At 36.6% G+C, this 22,214-nt stretch overlaps 1 long non-coding RNA gene across 2 annotated transcripts; it reads right to left on the reverse strand.

Annotated features, from left to right (window-relative positions):
• Positions 1-7,075: 7,075 nt before the first annotated feature.
• LOC136290160 (uncharacterized) lies at positions 7,076-21,903 on the reverse strand. Of its 2 annotated transcripts, XR_010721010.1 has the most exons (4): positions 21,813-21,903; positions 11,328-11,414; positions 8,551-9,073; positions 7,076-7,194 (listed from the first exon to the last, which is right to left on the reverse strand). It is a non-coding gene; the product is annotated as an uncharacterized lncRNA (long non-coding RNA). The 2 variants fall into 2 exon arrangements; XR_010721009.1 differs by lacking the exon at positions 7,076-7,194 and having other exon boundaries at positions 8,449-9,073.
• Positions 21,904-22,214: the final 311 nt, after the last annotated feature.

Consider the following 22,214-nt stretch of genomic DNA (forward strand, 5'->3'; position numbering starts at 1 on the left):
GGAAACTGCCCTTTTCCTGACACTTTCTGTCTTTTATGTTTGCTTTCAGATGTGAAAACAAATCCTCTCATTTGGGACAAACATCACACAATGGCGCTGTGTTTCACAAAGCGTTTGCTTATCAGATGCTCCTTGTCTTCATTTTCTTGTCAAAAACACCATCTTAGTATCCATTTCATAATAAAATTGAAAGACCTTTCAACCTCAGAAACACGAGTAGAAAATTGCCAAGCAGATCCTTAAATGCAAGGAAGGACATTTCTGCTACAGCTGTCACTGGTGTAAAAGCCAAGTCTTCCCCTGGCTGGCTCAATCCTGACTCTGCATAGAAGATCTTGGAGTATGCGAAGCACATTGAAATAAGCTTGTGACTAGAATGCTAAAACATCTTAAGGGACCTGCCCTTTCCCTCCCTCAGCACTCTTCCTGCTTGTGTCATTGGCCTCTTGGTAAGAGTCATCACATTTTTCTGAAATCCTCTGATTATCAGTTTTGTACTCTAGGATCATCCTCAGTTCCTCAAACAAAATTATCTCCCAATGAATTACAAAGAAAACTTGAAATCCTGTGGGATTTTGTGCATTTGATGCAAATTTAACTTGGATTGTCCTAGTTTTGGGATCCTCAAGGTGTAGAATAAAGAATTGTCAAAAGAAAAAATAAGGATAAAAATGTGTCAAGTCGGAAGCCTGGGGTCATTTCTGACAGATTCAGACTATCCCTGCTCCAAAATCTTGCATGCAATGTAATCACAAATGGACATTCAATGAAGCCTTGTCCAGGAATCAAATGCTTTAAATTTGAAGTGCCAAACTGAGTTAATCCATTTTTTCTCAATAGAGATTTTAGTGATTTCAGAAAATTGAGGGGGGGGAAAGTGCTTTTTTATTTTGTTATGATGATTTTAAATCTATAAATTAACTCTTGGACTTATGAAGAGAAATTAATCAGAAAATCATAAGATAGTTTATACTGGAAGGAACCTTTAAATGTCATCTAGTCCAGCTTCCCTGTCACAGGCAGGAACACCTTCCATTAGACCAGATTGCTCAGAGCCCCATCCAGCCTCACCCTGAATGTTTCCAGGCTGGAGCATTTACCACCTCTGTGGCTAACCTGTGCCAGTGTTTCATCACCCTCATTTTTTAAAAAATCTATTACTTTAAAATATTAAAATCTAGTATCTTAAAATATTTTTAAAATATCTAGTAGAAATTTATCCCCCTTTAATTTCAAATCAGTACCCTTTGTCTTGTCTCTACAGGTCCTGCTAAAAGGTCTGTCACCAAATGCCTTCTCATGGTTAGAAAAAAAACCAAAACACCACCTTTCTCTTGACAGAATAACTTCAGAAGTTCACAGCCATTTTTTGCTCAGTAACTAATAAAATTAAAATACCTTCTGTCATTTTTCTTGTTAATTGTTCTGTGGCTTATGAGTCAATTCAATTTAAACAGTGTCAAATTTTGTTTAGGCCCAATGATTTATAGTACATTTTGTGACCTCACCTTACTGAGAAAACCACTTTGAAAGGAATAATTTTGCTTTAAGAAGCACTACAATCATCTAATATAGCTCAGCCACAGCCTATCTTTCCTCTAGGAAACCATTTCTCATGTATTAGCTCTGCGGGGTTATATAACATGAAGATATAGAAGTAAAACTTTTAGTTTGATAGCTAAAACATCATACTGCCTAGTACTTAATTTATAAAACCAGAAAATTTTAAAAGCAAGTATCGAATTGTAATGCATGATTTTCAGTAATGTCAAGAATTGCCACTCAACAGTATTTTTTAATTTTTGTCAGGTTGTTTACAGACTGATTTGGCAGATTAACATTTATAGCTTAAAATATGCTGGTTGTAAACTTTGTGGAGTTGACCTTACTTTGGTAATATTTCCTTGATTGTAAGTATTAATTTTAGACTACAAGGATTAGATAGAAATAATATGCGACCAAAAAATTTTAAAACACTTAAATGTGCAATCTAAATTTTTTCCTCTTTTCTGATGCTGAGTGCTCTTGACTTATTTGAAAAAAACCCCCATCAACGGTATTCCTAAAATTTCTTTTTAAAGTAGGTAAGTTAAATTGCTTGTCAACAAATTAACTGTCATCACTTTGATCCAAACTGTATTACTGCCCAGTTGGCCCAAAACTTTTATCAAAATGGTGGAAATTGAGCTGTAAAGCTATGTCATGAGAAAATAAATAGGACAGAAACAACTTGAACTGTAAGGGAATAAAAGAGGTTTTAAATCTCTGCTAATCATCATCTTCCTTAATACCGTATATTGCAACTATGAGAATATAATTTAAAAATGTAGAAATATATATATATCTACATAAATGCAGATTAATTTTCAGACATTTCCATTAACATAATTAAAATTTGCAAGTTTTCCAAAAGCCCCCACCATGGGAAATACTGAACATATTTTTTGACGTTTCATGAAAACAAAATGCAAAAAATCAATATGCCACCAGTTCAGGGATTTAACCAACTCAGATAAATGCAGGAAAAAAGGACAGGATGCTATTTAACAATTTTATCATTCCACCAATAAGGATTGGAAAGTGAAGCATGAAGTAACACGTTTCTGATCTTCATAGGCAAAGCAGTCAGGAGAAATAATGCTGAGTTTTCAGCAACTTCCTTTTGTTCTTTTGAGACTCCCAGCAATCAGTATCAGACATTTCTTCCTGCTTCTTGGTCGGCACATTTTGCTGCAGTGTTTGAAGCTTCCCCTGTGATTAAACAGTCCCATTTGTTTACAGTGAGACATGCAGAAAGTTTGTCTGTAGCCTGTTCATTTTGTGTCAACTCTCTCCAGGCATCTTTGAAGTCATGTGAATCATCTGTTCTTTGCCTTCATTTTCTCTATTTAAAAATCTAGCTCTGTGATTAAAGTTAAGGAGATAATAGTTTGCTTTCCCAGACTGAGGTCTCTATTAAAAACAGTCAAAAATATATGCCTTAAGATAATTTACAGTCTTGCTGTATCCATGGAAACATGATGGGTGGAGAGAGTTCCAACAGACAACTGTTTATCCAGCTGTTTACACTTGGTGGAAACACATCTTTTTGGTTGTCTTTGCCAAGTTTTCTTATTGCTCTACCTGCCAAGGCAGAGACCCTGAATACAGAATGTAAACATCTGATTTTCATCTGGTTGATGGAAATTCCCATTTTTATATTATCTTCATGCTCCCCAAGTTAATTTGGTCATTCTTTGGAAGGATGAATGAAATTATTAAATGTATTTTTTTCTTTTATATCATTTATTGTTGTGAATAACTTTATTATGGTATTTCAATAAATATCAGTCAAAAAAGTCACCATCTTAACAATTTTTTTTATTGCAGTGGGACAGAAAAAAGAAGATTCATTACTGCTATATTTTAAAAATCAGATGAAAAACATAAATGAGAAAAACACACTGGTATGTAAGGGAACTCTGAAATTCATCTGTGCTCAGTCATACACTCACTGCTCATTTTCTCACTGTGTTATTAATAGACAGAGGTTCTATTTTTGTCTAACAGGCTCAAGTCATCTATTCTTTTCATTACAATGCTCAAGAGCACTATAAGACATTTGGGAACAGGATTAGAATAGTAGAAAACAACAGAGAAGTGCATTGCACTAAGCCTTTATTTGCCATAATCAAGTACTAGAAATGCAGAAAAGCGAAGCAATGATTTCCAGAGAACTGCCTCATTCCTTGAGACACTCTTACAACCCAAATATCCATCTCACACCTTTTACGCACATGGAACACCTTGCTAACTCCTTGCTAACAAACACAGTGTTGACAGTCATTATGAAAATTTTGTCATGTTCTTATCTCAAAAACCAGTTACTTTTTTTTGCTATTAGTATTCTTACTGGGAAACTTGTGACCACCCACCCTTCCTGTGATCAGAAACTGTTTAACAATTTCCATTCAAAATATAGTTAATCAAATAGTACTAGATATTGAGGGTACTTTGGCCTTTAACTCAAAGAGAATTTCTTCAACTATGAAGAAATTTTTGTATTTACAGACACAATCCTATCCTCTTGAATCCATTCAATCCTGTTTGGTCAGATTGAGCAAAGTAACTTATTTTATGGTTTGACTACTTGGACAAGAACTCATGCCTTTATATATACATGTCATTATCTATCTCCTGACTGCTTCCATATTTCTTCTTGCTTAGTTCAAGACAGTTTATCTTCCAGTGAGAATGAAGAAAAACTACCTTGAACTTACCATGAAGTGCGTGCAGGCAGGCAAACACCTAGTAGATACTACCTTTTGGTAAGTACTAAATCTGCATCCTCTCCAAATTGGCACTAACTCATACACATATAAATATCTTGAGACTCCTCTTTCATTGAAGCACTTATTTAGTTTAAATATTTTAGGGTAATTTTCATGTACATACTTTAATATACAATAAAAAAAAAGTTTCAAACATTGGAGTAAAGATTTTGTCCATTTCTAGCATCACTGGAAAGATTTTGCATGTACTTTTTTGACAGGCATATCCTTTAAGTGGCTCACAGGTATTCTATAGTTAACACTTGCAAGTTTGCCCTCCTTTCTTATTTGCACCTGTTGCATTTCCAGTTTATGGCAGTCATTCTTCTTCTCAGTCCCTGGCTGCATGACCTTGTACTTGATACTACCTGTTATCCTTCTTATCACTCCAGTTCTCAAGGTCATACAGCTCTTCCCGTATGATATTCTGAAGCTTCTCTGTATTGATTGCTGTTCCCAGCTTTGTGTCATCAGCAGATTTTATCAGGGCACAGTTATTCTTTGTGCCAAGGTCACCAATAAAAACATTACATATAATTGGCCTCAAGACCTATCCTTGAGGATAGCTACCTTCTCCAAACAACGCTGTTCTCTTTTTAGCAGTCTCCCTGTTAGTCAGTTTTTTATCTGCTTTGTGGCTCTTTTGTTGTGCTTTATTGTTGCCTAGAATTGGAAGAAAAACCCTCCAAACAATATTAGGATTAGTAACATAAAGGGCAGTCTTTTAATGAAAGCTTTCAGGTGCACAAAATACAGCTATGTGCACATGTGGTATCAGATTTTCACAATTTTAAAAAGTATGATTACTTAGTATATCTAGCAAGTACATCCAACAGGAGACAAGTTGCTCTGTGTCTTGTTATGTCTCACAAATGCTGGTGCAAAACAGGATGTCCTTGTTAGAAATTCTTTTCTTGAAAATAAGATTAAATAGAATTTCAAGAAGGTGACATGATGTGCAAGAAAGGGTAATAACTATTCTAAAATGTAAAAAACTGCCAGGAACTACACAGCTATCTATTAAGAATCTACAAAGCTACAAATCTGTAAAAAAGTTAAAAATCTTTAGGCATCATTATCATCCCCAGAAAACTGTTTAGGGACAGGTGAATTTATCCTTTAAGATTTTTGTCTCTTTCCTTCGTCCATGTTTGCTTTGTCAGCAAAGACAGAGACTGGGTTGGTCTGGCATGATCTGTCATGCATTATCCTCCATTGTCTTTGCTCCCTGTTTTCTATCTGCCCCTCTGTCTTTGCCTTTTCCTTTAGATGCTCCAGTGCTTTGCAGATTACTGTAATCGAACAGCCTGTTCATAGTAGAACAAGCATATGTGACAATGATCTAGCCTTTAAATAATTAGCAAATGTAAATTCAGATTTTTCCATGGGGCATAGTGATAAAGCCAACAGACAGCCACCTCCTGCTGTTATTAAAACAAAGCCCTAAGGTCAGTGTTTAAGTCTCATATACCTTCATAAGTACCCTTGCTACCAGTCTTGTGCGTAACAGGACATTAAGACTTGTACTTCCACCCATCTCTTGGAATAAATAATTTCCTTTTGAATGTTGAAAATAATTAAGTTCAGTTTCTTGTTATGAAAGTGGTTCCCACCTCTGCTTCAGAGAAGTTAACTGCCTGTCATAGGCAGGATGTAAACAATTCTACTCTCCTTTATATTTCTGTTATAATAAACCCCATCTCTAAAGCACTCTCCTTGATTATCTAAGTGAGCACGGGTGCCTCATCCAGGATTGTGAATTATGCTGGGTGCCAAGGAACCGGAAATTGCTCCCATTATTGTTAATTCCATTTAAGAACCCTTCCTAATGTGATCTAGAAAATAAGATGTTTTTTGAAAAGCACAAAGAGTGTTCAACAGAGAGGGTTTGTATCATCATCCCCTATTTTTTCTGTTCTAAGCAAGGAGAAAAGGATAGCAAAATATCTTCCCAAGCTTGAAAACCTCCCAGGGAAAGTTTCTAACTTGGTGTTTAGCATCATCTCAGTTCCAATATACTTTGTCAAGATGATTTTCTTTTACATTTGCTCAGAATACTGAGAGACTCACCTCCCCTTTGTGGTATTTTGTCCCACATAAATTTGTAAAGAATTTCAAAGGCACCCACTACAGTAAAGTAGCCTTTAGCTTTCACAGACATTCTTCTCTCCTTTCCTGTTCTCACACCATATACTCAGAGACAGGCTAAACCCTCCTCCCCAGATTAGCTATAGAGGAGTTTATGATAACAAGGTGCTGTTGCTTTATGCACAATGAGTTTCATTTCATTTGTTTCTAACATTTGCTGCGCTATTTTGGTTGCTTGGTCCTTCAGAAAACTCTCATACATTGACCAGATGCACACTATGATCTTTTTGCATGTACTCTAAAAGAAAATACTTCTATAACTTTTTACCTCTAGACAGGGCAAAAAATAAAACTCATTAATCATGTCCTGTAGAATGTCACTATTATAGATGTTGTGGAGAGTTTCCACAGTGGCAGTAAAATATTCATATTTTCAGAGAACCAATTACAAGGTACAGTAAATCATTTAAACGTGTTATTGGTGATATTCAGAAAGCAGTGTGAATTTCTTCCTGTACACATGATTACCTGAGGCAACCATTTCTTTTCATGGTCAGTGAGGGGAAAATTATAGTTGATGGTGAAAAGAGGAACTTGTGTTTGGAGAGAAAATATAAGGCATTAAAAATCACCATTTTCCACCTTTGACTTCAGGACTGGAATGCAGTGTTCACCTCAGTGGGTAGCAGAAAACAAGCTCCAAAATTCCTTTTGAAACCTTACCAATATCCTACTGAAAGTACAATTTGATTACTCTTCCCACTCTTGTAGTACCCGTCCATTTTGTCTGCACTTTCTGTGAAAACAAGACCAAAGAGAATTTTCCTAGCACTGTAAAAAGACCCAGTTGCTTTGTTTTCTGACAGAGGTCCTTTTTCTTAGTAGCATTCCTTAACTTCCACAATAATGTAAGTTAAAGAGAAACAAATTGTCTGTCACCATTCCTCATGTTTTCAACTCTTTGTGCTCTAAATCCCTCTCTCACAGCTTGTCCTGCCACAGAGCTGCCAGGTCACTGGCATTTGGCCTGGGGGACGTTGTGAGCATTTTAAATGTATTTAAGAACACCCATGGTCATTGTCACCTTACTCCCTTCCTTAGGTCCACACACCTCATGCATCTGCATGCCTTTCACAACTTATTATAAATATGGATTGCCATCTCTCTGGATTAGGAAATAGCCTTTTCTTTTTATATTCTATATACAAAGCCAGGAACTCCCAGCAATACCATGAAAGAATGATTTAACAGTAGGAAAAAGTCCCACAGGTGCATCTTTTCAAGCTGCTGCATACAGCTGAACAACACTGGGTATGTGGCAGTGTAATTGCAGAACAAAAGCTGCACACATTTTCTCTGCCTAGTTTTTGCTAATAGTTACTATGGAAATGTAAATTAAATAATTGGTGATGTGTTGGACTATAAATAGACCTCAGAATGTTTTCTGAAGTTCCTGGTTTTTAAAGCAAAACTGTGGTGGTGTCTGGAGTCGTTTACCAGCTTGATCACTCACCAGTCCATATGGGAAGTTTGTATCCTTAGGTTCGGTGGGTCTGAACCTCAGGATGAAGCATGGAGAGGACGTGGAAGAAGAAAGAGTGACTCTCACGTGGGCTGAAGCTCGATGTTTATTGCTCCCACAGGGACACATCCAGAGAGAGAGAGAGAGAGAGTGCCCCCTGGGGTTCTGGTTTCAGCTTTTGTATAGGGAGTGTGGGGAGGGGCAAGGGTTAACTATAACCAATACCAGGTCAGGAGGGAGTGACCAAGACAGAAAGACAATACACAGGACATCTGATGCATGATACAGGGCGGAGAAGTCATAGGCTCTGCCAACCACCCCAGCCTCTCACCAGCGTCTGGGCTGGGTTGCAGGGAGATGGACAGGACCCACAACTAGGGAAAAACCACAGGGGTTATAACACGGGGCAGTCTGGGACAAACCATTCTGCATAAAATTACAAACTAATAATTTCACATCGCTACACGAAACTATTTTGAATGTATATAAATGTAACTATGTGTCTAAAACACAAAGAGAGATCCTGCCACCATTACTGAACTGCTCTCCAGACAGTACTCCCAGATCTGAGTGAGAAGATACATTGGTTTTGGCAGAAAAGACAAAATCTCTCTCCTTCCTCAACCTCACCTTGTTTTATTCCTTTCCTTGTCTTTCTTCTTTTCTGTTTTTGTTGCGTTTATTTATTTTTTTCTGCTACATAGTTTCTTTGGTTCTGTTTGACATCTTTGTCTCAAATATAATTCCTTCACTCTTGTCAGACAAATTCTGTGGAGTTAAATTGCAAAGTTAAAAAGATGGAGAAACATTTTTAAGCACACTTGTCTGAGTTTAATTGGTTTTGTTTGACAGTCACACTAAATCTCTCTCTTGTGATAGACCTCCTTCCTTTGCCGCTAGTGACTTGAGCTTCACAACCTTCTTCTCTTACCCTGCCAGGACTTCCAGAAAAATAATGGATGCTTCAAAGTACCGCTGACCTTCATTGACTATGTAATGATTATGCTGTGCGTTCCAGAAAAAAACATGTCACCCAAGAGCCAGCAGACAGCAACCTCTGGTTGCAACCAGGGTGATTCTCCTGTTTACGCTGACATCGATTGTAAATAACCCCACTGAAATCAGTGAGTCATCTCCGTGCATTGGTATATATCTGAAATGACAATCAAACCTTTGTGTTATTACCTCCACACATTGATTAAAGCTTCCCACAGACCCAGTGTGGTATAAAGCCTACACAGAGCAGCTTTAATACCCATGGGCGCAGTTCTTACTTATAAAAGTTAACTGAAATTAGGTGTCTAAATAAAAGCAGGCTATTTGAAGATCAGGTTGTTTCCCATCACTTCACTTGTGATCACTGCTGTGATTGTTATCAGCTGTAAAAGGTACATGGCTTTGCTTTTAAAGAAGCAGCCCTCGTGACAAAGGTGGCACTTGGCAGTTTCTTATGGCAGCACTCTGAAATGTATTTGTAATGCATTAGCTCTCCACACACACACATAATCATGACATGTTTGGCTTCTAAATACACACAATCTACCTTACCTAAACTGCACACGTTTTTTGCTGCTCTACAACACTTGGAATGAAGCCACATAATCACTCGGCACTGATTTCATGGGCAGAAACCATGACTTAATACCTCCTATTGTTTTAAATTTTTAAAATTATATGATCAGAACTTTTCCTACTGCCATGTGTGCATAATTATATGCACACATATATAATTACACCCACAAAGACACAAGAACACATGCATCCTATACAGAGGTTTTGTTGTTGACTGCAGCACGAGATGCATTTCATCTGTGTGGGAGTGTGAACTGATGACAAGAAATAAATTACAGCTTTTTGCTCTTTGATCACCTTTCCTCTGCACATGCCAATGCATCACCCTTGGGAATGCCTCAAAATAGGAAACCAATGGGCCCTCTGAAAGACAGATTGAAGTGTTTTAAATCAGCCTCCAAGACAAATGTTCTCTCCTTCTTCAATATGGAGGAATTTCAACATTCAAATATCATTGTATTTCTGCCTAACAGGTATAATAACTTTTTTGTTGTTGTGCCTCAAACCCTATAATGAACTTCATTTTACTTGCTACTAGGTTTCTTTTAAAATGCTTGTCTAAAAGCAGACAGCATAATGCGTGTGACTGTTTACTATGAAGTACTACAGTAGTCATGAGTAGGAAGTTCATAGTTAAATAGTTCAAGATTTGAAGTATTAAAATGACATTATTTTACACTTTAAGGACTGGATTTCTTGTCCAAATTCAACAATTCAAGAAATTAATTCCTCAGAGGACAACTGAATTACTGTACTATTCTTTAATTTGATACTTGGTGACTGTTGCAGCAGAAACAATTAAAATTAGTTCACTGGAGCAATTAAATATGAAGAACTGGAGAACTATAATCCCTAAAATTTTCAAATTTCAGATATGTCTTCAGTGTTACAACATTTCACAGAATATTTATAAATTTTTAAACATCAAGAGAAATTATTTCCCGTTCTTTTCCTAAAACATCTTTTTACAGAAATACTGTTGAAATCTCTTACCATCATAAACAAATTATGATCCTTGAAACTTCCTAAAGTTAAGGTCGTATGTGACCTCTCTGGATTTGAATGTGAAAGTAGGTGTGTCAGTAAATATTTTTAAGATTCCACGTAATCTGAATTAGGACTATATAGACATGGATATGTCAATTCATGTTGTGCTTTCGGGATGAAAGGAAATTCCTATGGAAATAAGAGGTATGTAGCTACATTTGAATATGTTTGGTATAACCTTTCACTTCACAGGAAGGCACAGGAGCAGTAGCTGTCCTTTGCATTGTGTGACCCATGACACCTTGTGAAGTTAAGAAACACCTTGAATTGCAATGTTAATGGTTCAGTAGTCATTACTGTTACAGATGTTATTATACAACTCAAGAGCTTCCATGTGTTTTAGGAACTGAAAAATCACCATTAAAATAGCGATACATTTTCACTGACAAGAGTTCCTGACAGATTGAACACTACTGTGTTTACCTGTCACAATTAAAGTGTTTATTCAATTAAAAAACAAACAACAATCTCCAAGAATATTTACTTAAGGTATTGCCAACAGCAGAAAGAAAAATAAGAGGAAAGAAAAACATTTCATTAGAAAAGAAGAAGACATTATTTCAATGAATTCCATTATTTTCTTTAATTAACCATGATTGCACCCCTTCAATGGGTTCACTTAACTTGCTGTTTTAGTCACTCATTTAATTTATCTAGAAACAATCATGTAAATTATAAGCAGTAAATCAGGCAACAAGTAATAATAACAAATATTTCAGTTACTTTACTTTATTCTCCATGCAATGAAATGATACAACTTTATAAGAGAAGGAAAAGAGCAACATTACCTGATTCGTCAGTGATGTCTCTGATCTCTGCAGTAAGATGTGGGACTCAGTTTTGAGTCCGGAAGAATTGCCCCCAGAATCTTGAGACTGGAAACAAAGATTAGCAGTGATCAATATCTGTACACAAGATCTGGGGCCTAGTTCACTATCTGAGAGCCATTTGTTCCAAGGAGGTGCAACAAAACAACTGTAACTCTGATTTTTTTTTTTGCTCTAGAATTTTCCCAGTCCACAGTTGTGCACACGTGAAAAGTCAGAAGAATGTGTATAGGATTGTCCTCTGTGCATGTATACATGCATGGGTACACACATAGATGACCTAAACCAAGGAAAGAAAAAGGTCTGTGTGCGATAAAATACTATTTTAACTTCTTTAAAGAGATATTTTTGTCAGTCAAATGCCTAAAGGAATTTCATCCTGCTATTTCAGTAGAGATTGGACTTAAGAATTGGTCCTGAGGAGTGTGTTCTCCCACTATCTTGGCAGTCCTATTCTATAAATATGTACCTCCTATGAACCCTCAGGCCTGCAATGTACTAATCCTGGACCATTCCATGCACATGAAAATTAAATGAAAACAAATAGAAAAGGAAGACTAGCAAACGCAGATCAGATGCTTCTTGTAAAGTCCAAGACACAAAGATGTAGCCCATGCTTTTTACAAATATGAAGAATTTGTATCTCTGTAATACCTATATTTTGTATTGAATGGCAGAATTGGTCAGGATGATCAGTTCATACCTGTGTTCCTCTATTTTCCAACCACATGATGATGTACAATAATTGTGTGAAGCATAAAATTTGCATAAATTTCTTTTGTATAAACAATTTTAGAAAACAAGGAACGAATCTTCTTTGTCTACTTAGGCAAAGAAAATTATTGTTACTGTGCAAAATAAAACCTATATTAGCATCTAGACCACAATGTTGATTATTATCCACTTTAAGAGAACAATATGTTTAACCAAAATAGCAGTTGCTTACTCTTATCATTATATTCACTCTGCATATGCACAATCGGTTGGAATATCTATTTCAAGAATGAAAAAGCCAGCTACAAGTTTCAGAACAAAATGCCTTCAATTTTCTTTACATAAGTTGGTAAGGTATATTCAAACATTTTCAGGAAAAACTGTTCAGTGAAACTTTCTTTAAAAAACTTCAACTATGACTAATTTACTGCTTTGTTCAGTGAATTAGTATTTTCTGCAAATATGCAGAACTTTACAATTTAAAATCTACTTTGGTATTTAGAATACCAGCCAAGAAACTGCAAAATTATTTTATATTTCTAAATAATTTTACATACAAGTTTATAAATAGCCACCATGGATTCTTTTACCTCCATAAGACACTACGTTTTCCTCTTTACTTTCCCAGACTTACATGTATAGCACATTTTTCTACACATAAATTTTCATTTCTGTCATGCTGCAGAAATGCCCACATAAAGCCCTCAAATACTGGCTTGAGAATATTTTGGCAAAATATATTAAAAAGTTTCTTTGCCTTGGAACTTCTGAGATACTGTAATAATTACAAGAAATCAATTTGATGGTGATATTCCAGAAAACTTCACTGCACACCACAGAGAGATATTTATTGCCTTTTAAGGCTATCAGAAATATTCACCAGAACAGGTTTCAACCCAATCCTTAAAATCATTTTAGGTTTGTGGTTCTGAGCCTCACTTGGAGGGAAAAATCTGTGGCTGATTTGATAAAACTTTAGTAACATCACTCTTTTGATGATGAAAGAGCAGAAAGGGATTCCTAGGCCTAAGTGTCTTTTTTTGCAGTTGTTTCCATGAAGTAAAGACCTGACTTTCAAAGTCCTCTTCAGCAAGTCCCTACATAGTTCTCACAGGTTACAACATCAGCTACTATCTCAGGTGTCCAAACAATCTCCAAGGTAATTGAGAGCAAGTTTTCTTCTGATCGCTTTGTTGAAGATCTTTTAGTTTAATTCACCTGGTGCTCAGATGTGCCATGTTCCTCATATATTGTATCTGATAGCCCAAGCTATTCATTTCTTACTCAGGAACATAAACAGAGCACCTTTCTTGACTTCATTTTACTTTGGCTTCAAGGCTACATCTAAATGCTTCTTCCTACATAACATTCAATAAAGGTCTTATTCCAACTATCTAAGTGAAAGTCTTTTTTGAAATCTAATCATTCCTTTTATAGATTTTTGGGTTTTTTAATGGTAGTGTCTGTTCAGTGGTCAGTTTTGTGCTGCTTGTTTTGTGGCTTGTTTGTAGCACTGGAAAAATCAAATTTTGACCTAATTTTTATGCCTTTTCAGTCCTTTCTTTCTCCACTAGCATTCTCTACAAACTCATGCACAACTTCGTCTTCTAAATATTCAAGATCATTCACGACCTGCCAGCCACTCAGTCACAACTGCCTTTTATGTTTTGCACTAAATCTTTCTTCCTTATTGCTCATCATGCTTGAGAAGACCTTCCAATAGCTGTGTCTAAATCTACTTCACTGCTGTCCTCCACATTCCCACTTAAATCCTCCTGTTCTGTCACATTTAGACATACCAAATTTGAATTAGGCCTGTTCAACATCTTCAGTTGCTGCTGTCTAAACATTTCCTTGTGTTCTCCTTCTGTCTGTATCATATGTTATCTTTCCTTTTAATTTCAGATTGCAATTACTCTAGCACAGACACATTTTTGTTCTGTCTTCCCACCCCTTCTCACATTACCATTTTATCCATGACTGTGAGATAACTTAATAGAGGTAAAAATTATTGATATTGAATCATGTCAGTGGCTGCATACAACTACTAAATCTGAAATTTATAACAGAAAACTCTATTTCCATATTGCTTTTTTCATGTGTCTCTTTTCTCTGACTTCTCTCCATTGAGTTTCCTTTTCACATTTTCATCTACTTTAATTTAGAAAGTTCTCCTCTTCTTCTGCCTCTTCCACAATCATTGCCTTGTGCTTGTTTTTTTGTCTCAAATGAGTGATATCTACATTTACATTTCTTCATTCTGTCCCTCCTATGCCTCTCTTCTCCCCTCTCTACCTCTTATTTTTCTTTTCTAATTCTTTTAAAAGATTCAACAGCTACAACTGCAAAAATGGAAAGAAATTGAAGTTGTTCATGACCTTAATACAAACACAGACCTTCAGAAAAAAATTAAGATATTTTTGCAACGCCTTTTTCACTCAGTGTTCTGTTGTATATGTACTTGGATCAAGCTGCCCAACCAGTCTCACCTGATCAAAATGCAGCCTGTCTTATCTTCCTGCTTTTGGCCTCCAAAGAATCAAGTATGGAAAAGCAGAAAGAACTGCTATAAGAGAGATGTTCGAGAGGGAGATCCAACTGCTCCAAGTCTATTTCTTTTTGGTGCAAAGTGAGTTCCCATGATATTGCAAAAAGTGCAGCACTGCATTTTTCTAAGAGATAGTGTTCCAAGATGATTGCAGAATACTTTGTGAAATCCCATCCTTCCCCATCTATTTTCCTAGTTGTATTTCAGTCATGTTTTGGGGTTTTATTCAGTAGAGGCAAGCTGGCTAGAAATAGATTTATTCCCTCTGGAAAAAAAAAAATCTGTCAAAGACTTAAACAAATATATTTTTTCTACATTATTTTTTCAATGAAGTGAAAGATTCTGCTGTTCTGCCAAGACAGATTTTAAGATGATCATAGAATTTTTCCTTCCTCCAAATTGCTGAGAACTTGATAGAAAACTGATATTTGTAACTTCATTTAGCTAAACCCACCATTTTTATTGAAAAAAATGCCATTTCAGCAGGGTTTTTTTTATAATTTAATAATCAAGATTTCAGACCAGGTAAGAATCAGGATGTAAAATATTTTTTCTGCTCATGATTTTTTTTCACTTTTTATCTGAAAGAATTTGCAATCCCAGTTACAATATGTGATCAGAACAATCACTGTGAGGCTACATTGAGGACTAAGAAACAGGCTTTGGAGCATGTGAAGTAGCTAAGAAAATGCAAATGGAGGAGTGTTTAATGGAAACAGCATATATAATCTGTGAAAAAAAAATCACTTTTTAAATGTTTCTGCCCCTGTAAGGCCATTTTTCCCTGTGTAATACCATTTACCATGATCTGTTGGGGTCTTGAGTTCTAAAAGATGACTACTGATAGCTCAGTGTGGTGATTTACAACATAGTGAACGTCAGTTCTTTGTTTCCTTTCCTCTGTTGAATGCTATGACTGTCATTGCAAAGGCATTAAAAAGCAGCCTGCTCCTTGCATCAGGCACTCCAAAATACAAGGCTTCAAACAGTCTAAACTGCCTCTGAAGGGATGATGAAACACTTTTGTGAACACAGGTAAGGCAGGCAAGCTGGCTGCTTCCCAGCAGCCAGGAGGGCTGCTGTGATAACTTCCAGCAGAAGGTTATTCTGCTCCACAGGAACACCATGTCCTGGACACTGCAGCTCCTTGCTCAGCAGCCATGATTCAGAGCCTACACACCACATCCACCTCAACAGAAAATTTTTGGTGATAAAGCTGTTTGTCATTCTGGTTGTTTTGTAATACTGTATGTTTTGTCACAGAATATTCCCATAGAAAACAGTACAAAATAAGATAATGAAAATGACAAAATGTACTGAAAGGATTCAAAATGTGTGCTGCTGTGTAAATTTGGACTGCAATTACGGAGTTTTTTGGGAACACAAAACCAGTTCAGAGTCACCATAATAATGATGCTGCCAGTTCTTTAATTGCTCTGCTTTACATTGATTCAGAAAGCGGTTGAATTAGACCCTTGTGTTGCATCATGAGGAAACGCCACTGGACCTTGTGTTCCATCAGTTAATATAAAGAAACTCTCCATGGAAAGTCAGGGCGTGCCTGAGAGCCTTCAGTGCCAACCATGGCCCCTGGGAGAATTTCTGGTTCCTTTGGCCCATGTGGGGTCACTTCTCAGCGCTGCCTGCACAGCTCCCTGCTCTCCTTCCTGGCTACAGGAGAAGACACGCAGGAGTCCTGAGCAGTTACTAGGACATTCCAGAGTCCTGCCTCTCAGATTTGCCGTGCTCTGGGGAGGAGTGCCATGTCACTTTGTAGCTCACCTTGGAAATATCTGTCTCCAAGAAGGTTAAGACAACTGCAACTCAACATAATTTCCAAGGCAAATTACCTGAGGAAAGGAAACATCTACCACATTACTTGATCTGAATAGCACAAATTTAAAAGCCCTTGAATGCTAAAAAGGTTTCACAACATCTTAAAGAATTGCTCATCGGAAAAGCAAGTACGGAAAACTTTTTCTTGCAAAATAAAGGCTCTCCATTGCCAGCATGCTGACAGTTTAAGTGTGCTTCTTCTCATCGTAGTTTATTGCTAGTGGCACTAATGGTTGCTGCTCCACCAGTCAATATGCACATCACGTTTCTCTTCAGCAGTGGCAGCCACATAAAAGTTTGGCTCATGTATGAATTTTTATGTTACAGAGAAAAAAATAATTTCAAACTACTGTATGCCTGCCTTATTCTTCACTTCAGAAAAGCCAATGTGCAAAAAACACATAAGAAATATCCAGTATTGCATATTAATAAATAACCAAATTTAACATAGAAAGTTATTTTCTTCCTTAGTATTTTATATGAAATCACTATGAAGAAAATAGCTCACTAATCAAATAACATTTTCTATCACCCATAGAAGTAATTAAAACTGTCTTAATCTCTATTCCATCTATCGAACATTTAAGATGCTCGCCCTTAATTCTCCAAATACTTTATAACCCAGCAGTGAATATCTGCATCACAACATATCTAATTATTCATGCTTTCTCTCAAGCCATTGCACATTCTTCATTTAGCTCTACAAGTCCTATAACATGCCACAAGTTCCCTGCCCTACTCTGCAGTGCTCTTGCACTGCTGACACTGTGGTAAGATGGCAGACACAGATTTCCATCATTCCATGAACACAGCAGTCCAACTTGAGACTGCCAAACTCAGGAGTCAGATCAAAATCGTATTTTGATTTTCAGCAAACACACACTAATTTTGAGAGTGTAAGGGAAACTGGAGCAATTACATGTCGGTAGGTATTCATCTTTTTCTCCTTTGATCCTTAGAATAAGTAATCATTTAATATTTGTTATACTCTTGCACCACAGAACTTTAATTAATTAATATGATTAGTAAATCATATAAATAGATAAAGAAATTATGGACAAAATAAGTATTTAGAGATGAGTAGAACACACTTTTCCTAACTGAAAATTTACCTCACATGCTTCAGTGATGGAAAATGTGTCTCATTGTCCCTGATTTTAACTACTATGGCAAAAAATCAGAAGATTTAAATATAATCTACTACACATTAAAATATATAATAATAATAATAATCATCATCATCATCATCATCATCACTCAACCCAGATGCCTGGCAGAGAAAAATTTTGCAAATCTAGTTTTAATCTTGAGGGAATAACTTTTCCCTTTATGACTTCTCTATGCTGTCCTAGTTCATATCACCCCAGGCCTCTAATCCATCTGGCCTATAGGTGACTATCACTGCTATCCATCATTTGTGACTATTTCATAAAAGTTGGGGTATATCTAGGAAGAACAAGAAAAGCCAACATAAGCAAATTCTGGTTGACTTTTTCTTACTGAAGAATCAAGAATAACTTCATTACTGACTCTTTCTGCTTTCTAAATAGAAAAAAAAAAAGAAACAAATGAGAAACATAAATTCTCTTGTTCTTCAAAGACACATTCTTGAGCAACATAAATTCCTTGTTGTATCAACAGCTCAGAATAGAGAACAAAAATGGTGTTTGCAATACTTAATTATTTTTTTTGGATTGACCTTTTCACCACGAGGAATTCCTGTTTGGTTAATTCCACAATTTTACTTTTCCTGCCAGGAATTTTTCCCAGATTTCAGTGGGGAGTGACTTAAAATGCATAAATCTAAAACAAAAAAAACAAAACCAACCAACAACAACAAAAAAGCTGCCACTTCATTCCCCTGGCTACTCACTTGGTATTCTCCAGCCCCCTCTGAGCTGGCCATCAGTGTCACTGGCAGTGAAAGTGAGAACCACAGGGTTGCTGATGCTAGCACCTCTGTGTCAATTGCTGCAATATTCAGTGCCCTTGGGATGAGAATATTTCTCCAAGCTGCAAGCCATTAATGCTACTGTTAAGGGTCCTCCTCAAAAAGCCATTGACAGAAAAAAGAGAGTGCTCTTCCTACAGCCAATAAAAATAAAATGCGGCATATGGGAAAATTAGGTAATTGCAAGAACAGAGAGGCACATTTAAAATATGATTTAACCCCTTGGGTGTCCAGCATAAGTACTACACCTGTGAAGAAAAGCAAGACCTGGGATACATCTGAATGTACATAATACCAAAGCACTTGTCAAAAATTTTGCATAGAAATGGGCACACCTGAAGTTCTGTTTATGTAAAGTCTTCAAGATGTACAGTCAATCCCTGTCTGAAAATAGTGTAGGAATTAATTTTCTACAGAAATTTCTAGATTTCATGGTCTTTATGGTCATAGCTTCTTGTCTCTCTGGTACTTCAACCCAATATCTCAAAATCACAACTTGTATTAAAAAAAAAATCCTAAAATACTGGTGCTGTTAGCTACCTTCCTGTGATAATGTCCCTAATTTTCATTTTCTAAATCACCACAAACAGGGCTGAATAGTCACTTGGAGGATAACCTCATCTCCAGTCATTTCCTTTCACTGGAATACTTCAGGATAGAGTGGTGAAAAGTATAGCAAGAAACTTCTTCAGGCTGCAGGTGAGAGGTAGGTGGGGTTGCCATTACCCATATCTACTCAGATTAAAGTATACTTGTTATTACATATTAATGGACAGCAAGTAATTATGTCACAGTTCATTGACCATGAGCAAAATATGATTTGGAAAAAAAAAGCAAAATTGTTTCCAAGTTCTTCCAGCAATATAAGTTTACAGCTATGACAAATTGACTATCTAGCTGAGCATTCTCTTAAATCAATCAGTGGCTTTCTCAGTAATTTTAAACATTGATATAAATCAAAACACAACTGCTTTATCTACACCCAATGCTGCAGTCATAATGTTGATAAACACAATATACAATCTGGATTGAATAACACTGATTCCTTCCTCCCATTCTCACTCTTCCCAGAGAAAAGGATCAAATGTCAGTTCCTGCACTAAAAATAGTCAATACAATGAGATGGATTAAGAAAGGAAGTCTTTGTCAGTGTATCTTTATGATTTCTTAAGTAAGGGATGCTTTGATCTGGAATACTGAATAATAACAATAATGCATTTACAAACATCACATTTTTTTTTTATTAATGAAATGGATATAATAGAAAGGAATGGAAAATGTCATTATGCAATGCATTATGAAGTTACAAAAAGACATTACTTGATGGATAAAGATAAAATTAAATTGACTGATATGTTGCATGATGAAGTTTAAGTTAAACTTAGATCCTCTGAACAAAGGAAATTACTATACATCAGGACCTGAATATTTTAATATTAATTCAGTAAGAAAATTTATTAGGGACAAAGAAAAAAGATTTTTACAGTTGATAATGTAAATTTTATATTCTTAAAGGCGCTCTTAGAGAAAAAAAAATCCTAAAATTGATGCCAAAATTATGAATCTGAAATTGAACTGAAAGAGGGAAGGTTTAAATTTTATATTATGAAGGAATTTTTTCCTGTGAGGGTGGTGAGACACTCGACCAGGCTGCCCAGAGAAATTGTGGATCCCTGGAAGCGTTCAAGGTCAGGTTGGGTAGGGCCCTGCCAACCTGGTCTAGTGCCTGACAGCCCTACTCATGGCAGAGGGGCTGGAACTACATGGTGGGAAAGGTCCCTTCTAACTCAAACCATTTTATGATTCTACAAATCCAGATTCTACTTTACAAATAAAAGCAGTGGAAGCACCTTTTTTCTCTGCAAGCTATCCTTAAACTAGTTGTTTCTGTGAAGAAACTTTCTTTTGCGTGTACTGTTCTGTAGTTTTCTTCTTCAAGATTTTTTGCACATTCCTCTGAAACATTTAGAATAGAATGGTACTGGAAACAAGACACAGGCCTTGATAGCCTGTATCTTTCTTGACAGTTCCTTTCATCGGTGCTGCATCATTGTCTATCAGTGCATGGGACTGCACTAGAACGTATTATAACGAACACAGGATGTATTTTTTGCTGACATTCCATCCATATCCTCTGCAGCTGTCTCTGCAACTGCCTGTAACACAAACCTGCTATACCACACCCCTTAACTGCTTCTGCATTGGTCAAAATTATAATTATATGTAGCTAGTAGGATGTAGCTGAATGAAAGTCTTATGAAAAAAGTTCTCACACTGAAGGGGAAAAAGAAAATAAAACTCAGGGAGAGGTCTCAGATCTGCTGCTTGGGCTCATCTCTAATTAGTTTAAATACTTAAGAACTCCTCGATTAAGTGAGAAGCAATGGACATGTAAAAAATGTTATGATCAATAACAAATGAAGGCAAAAATCTCTTAGATGGGAATAATTGCAAAGCTGGAATGAATGGGAAAAAAAATCAACATTTAGACGTACTTGTGATATGAATAAACTTTCCCAGTATTATCCAGGAAAAAAAAAAATCTACTTTTCCAAAATGTTCCTGGCTGGAATTCTCCAGTTCTAAAATTAACTAAAACTTTCAAAATCAATTATTACCCACTAGCTACTTTACAATCCAGATGCCTTAGGGAAGTAGAAACATCCATGCTGTTCTGATAAATCAGGCAGTAACTGCAGGACTGACAGATCTTATAGAAGCTATCATGATTAGCCTTGTCTATATTTTCTTGTTTATTACAGCCATTTGCTTCTTCAAGAAAATACTCCTGTCTGCCTGCAGCATAGCTTAGAGTTACAGTAAAAGTAATCTGTTTTTTTCTCACCATACACAAGCAGACTAACTCAACAATCATTACACAGAACAGGCATGGAGAACTAAAACTCAGAATGTCCCATCAATGATGTCACATTCTCAGTTCCTGTAAATCCTTTTGAACAGGACTTCTACAGTGAAAAATACCCAGTTAGGGGCTTATAGCACCCTTTTAAACTGCATCCTAGTAGTTCATACTGATTACTAACCTATCAATATTTGGTAGCTCAGTTACTGCAGAGCCAGTGCATAACAAGCATTTACAATGGCACTGTTATTTCATCTAGGGTACCTCAGGCTAGAATGCTAACAAAACTCATGGGAGAAAAACAAAGCAGAAAGCTCTTTAAGATCCTCCTGATATCACCATCAGGAAGCAGGTGATGTTCATTATCCACTCCCATCCTGCGGATTTGAAAGCAGCACAGGTGTAGTGGTTTGAAAGCAAAACAAATGAGAGGCTCTAAGTCCGAGATACAATTTAATAGGAAAAAAAAGGAAAGAAAGTAAAATAAAATAGATGCAATAATACAAAAGACCACTGACAGAGTCAGAATACAACCTGAGCGGAGTGATGGAGGCAGTCCAGGTGAGGTGATCTTCCTAAAGCAGTGATTCTGTAGAAAGGTCCAGTAGCTCAGGTCTTCTGGGAATTCAGTGGGTAAGCACCCCTCTGGTGTTCAGAGTCTCAGCTTATATCCAGGCTGGAATGCTTGGTTCCTCCTTCTGGGCAGAGCATCTCACAATGGGATGGTGAGTCATGTGATAAGGCCTGATGGGCCCATTAACAGGATATAAGCCAGAGTGGAGGAGGCAGGGAGCACTGCCTCACCTGGTTTCAACAGTTCATGAAGATGGTGATAGAATATACTTCAACCCAGGATAACAGGGGAATAGCAAAGAGACACAGGTAACTTTGCAAGGACTCAATCACCTATACAGGGTGCCCAGCATTCAAAGGGAC

The sequence above is a fragment of the Chamaea fasciata genome, unplaced genomic scaffold, assembly GCF_029207755.1.
Source record: "Chamaea fasciata isolate MVZ Bird 193981 ecotype frontalis unplaced genomic scaffold, bChaFas1.0.hap1 SCAF_5, whole genome shotgun sequence".
NCBI classification, from domain to species: domain Eukaryota; kingdom Metazoa; phylum Chordata; class Aves; order Passeriformes; family Sylviidae; genus Chamaea; species Chamaea fasciata.